Raw genomic sequence first — 2,841 nt, forward strand, 5'->3', positions numbered from 1 at the left:
TTACTAATTCATTTGTATTTTAGGTTTTTCTTATAAAAGATCATGAGATCATATTTAAATTTTGATATCTAACATATTTCACTTAGCATTATGGTCTCAAGTCCCATCTGTCTTTCTGCAAATCATAGCATTTCATTCGTCTTTATTGTGGCACTGGGTATTAAACCCAAGGCATTCACATTGAGCTACATTCCCAGCCCCCCTTTTTAATCTTGAGACAGGGTCTCAGTATTGCTAAATTGCCCAGGGTGGTCTCAAATTTGTGATCTTCCTACCTCAGCTTACCAGAGTGCTGAGATCATAGGAATGTACCACCACAACCTGCAATAGTTTCATTATTATTTGCCTGAATTTCAAACTTAAATCCTCCCAAGTTCAAGTGAAAAATACAGTGTCCTTTGCCCTTTTAGCTTCATTCCTGTTAGTGGTTTAGCGTAAGGGTGGATAGGATAAGCAGTATATAGTAATGGTTCAAAGCATGAACTGAGTAACCAGACTGGCTTGCTAGTTGCATAATCTTTGGCAAATCATTTAACTTTTGTAAACCTCGTTCCTTCATTGTTTTTGTTATTGTATTTTTTTTTTTTTTTTGAGACAGGGTCTCACTATGTAGTTAAGACTGACCTGGAACTCACTATGTAGCCCAGGCTGGTCTCAAACTCACAGGGATCCTCCTGCCTCAGCCTCCTGAGTGCTGGGATTACAGGCATGTGCCACCATGCCCAGCTCTTTTTGATTTTTTTTTTTTTTTTTTTTTTTTTTTTTTGAGACAAGAGTCTATGTAGTTCAGGCTGGCTTTGAACTCATTGTGTAGCTTAGGCTGACCTCAATCTCTCATCAATCCTCCTGCCTCAGCCTCTCCAGTGCTGGGATTACAGGTGTGCAATAGCACATTGGGTTTCTGTTTCTTCATTATATCTCAGTAGTAGAACAGTTTTTTTTGTGTGTGTTTTTCTTTGGGGAGGGGGCTGGTACCAGGGATCAAACTGAGAATGCACTACCACTGAGTTATGTGCCCAGCCCTGTTTATTTTTATTTTTAGAGATAGGGCCTCACTAAATTGCCCAGGCTGGCCTCAAATTTGCTATCTTCTTTCCTCAACTCCTGAGTGGCTGGGATTACAGGCTGCGCCACCATGAATTTGGAGAAAGATAATGTAAACAACAAACATCTACTATAGGAAAGTCAGCGAATTGTTGCCTGAGACAGTAACTCATGAATTTATGTACGTTTCTAACAATACAAAGGGGTAGAGTAACTTGAGTGGATTTCTGTGTTTATGTCCCTGGTTGTTTAAAAAAAGGGAACAGGCTACTTATAAAACGTAAATAGCATTTAATTGAACAAAATAATTTCACAAACATTAATTTAACCCTTAACATAATTGTGGTATTATTAATCACACTTAATAGTTATAAACAAATGTTAGTAAGCACAAGGACATATGAATGTAAAAATCTATAGATGGCAATATTGGTATATAGATATTTTCTCATGAACACTCTCATTACATTGGCTTTGTTGATACCCATTACATGGTATTGATTTTTTTCATTCAACAACTATTACTGAGTGCTTGCTAAGTATAAGGCACTGGAGGTATAGCAGTGAAGGAAACATCCATTCATACACTTAAATTAACATTCTAGTGGAGTAGTGGCAGGCCGGACCAGAAATAAGAACAGGAAGTATTCAGTTTTTTTCTCCCCTCTTTGGTACCAGGGATAGAACTCAGGTCCTTGTGCTTATGAGGTAGGCTGTGGCACCATTGAGCTAAAATCCCTAGTCCTGTTTCAGTTTTATATAGGGTGGTCAGTGTTATCTATTCTACCTTAACTACAATTCTTACATGACAGGAACAAATCTCTCCCGTTTGCCTTCATACTCCCAGCATTTAGCGCAACACCAAGTACCCAGACAGGCAATAACTTTCTACTGAATAAATTGTAAGCCAGTTCTGAGAAGCAAGCAGTGGGAAATTCATTCTTATTAGTAAGTGAAGATCTTAGCATGTTTATATCACAGATGAAAGCTATGTTAAATATTCTTACAGGTCTTTTTACATATTTCAAACATCTTCTATCTACCTCTTTGGCTCTACTACCATTATTTTATTGGGTTTGTGCACTTGAAAAAAAAAAGTCTGCCAGTTTTTCATAGGAAGGCAGTTTTCTAGGGAGAAATTAGCATCTGTAGTTTTCACGGCGGTTCCGGGTGGGGCTGAAACAGTTCATCGAACTTCAGTCAATCAGAGAGCAAGGTTCTAATCCCCAGAAAAATCTCGAAAAGTGAGAAATCCTCTTAATAAACTTCGCGCGGTGCCCAAGCGAGACCATGACCTCAAGATGGCGTCGCGTAGTCATAAGATTCAATCGGCTCTAATAAAAAATGGCAGGGTGGGGCGTATAATTTGGGCCCTTCTAGTCCCCACTAGTCGCCTCTTCTCTATGGTTTTCCTTCTCTCAATGGTGAGTCAGAGCCAATAGGGGAGACTATCTACATGCTCTCTTCTTTATGGTTCCTCACTCCACGCCCCCGGCCGCAAAGCATGCCGGGCAAGAGGAAGACCTCCAGTGGCTCCCCGCGCAGCGCGGCTGTGTTTGCGGCCTGTGCAAAAAGGCGCTTTGGAACCCGTCTCCCGGACGGGCGGCGGGCAGAAACCTCAAACTGATACAGCCTGTTGTAACCTGGAGCCTACAAGACAGCGAAGACAGTACCATTTTCTCAGCGGCGGGTAAGTTTACGCTTCTGAACGCGTGTGGAAACCCAGTGACTGGTTACCTCAGCTGGGGTGGGGGGGAGCCAGAGTGGCTGAGAAAGGGTTGGGTTGGGGTTGGGGTG

At 41.4% G+C, this 2,841-nt stretch overlaps 1 protein-coding gene across 3 annotated transcripts in view; it reads left to right on the forward strand.

Annotated features, from left to right (window-relative positions):
• The first annotated feature begins 2,522 nt into the window (after window positions 1-2,522).
• Window positions 2,523-2,841, forward strand: part of Rbm25 (RNA binding motif protein 25) — a 65,971-nt gene continuing 65,652 nt past the window's right edge. For 2 of the 3 annotated variants that reach the window (XM_033766685.1, XM_033766684.1), the window contains exon 1: window positions 2,523-2,734. The gene's annotated coding sequence lies outside the window, so the exon portion shown is untranslated. The remainder of the gene's footprint in view (window positions 2,735-2,841) is intronic. The other variant, XM_010645425.3, reaches the window with a different exon arrangement.

Source organism: Fukomys damarensis, unplaced genomic scaffold, assembly GCF_012274545.1.
Source record: "Fukomys damarensis isolate Sample0158 unplaced genomic scaffold, DMR_v1.0_HiC HiC_scaffold_21, whole genome shotgun sequence".
Lineage (NCBI taxonomy): Eukaryota > Metazoa > Chordata > Mammalia > Rodentia > Bathyergidae > Fukomys > Fukomys damarensis.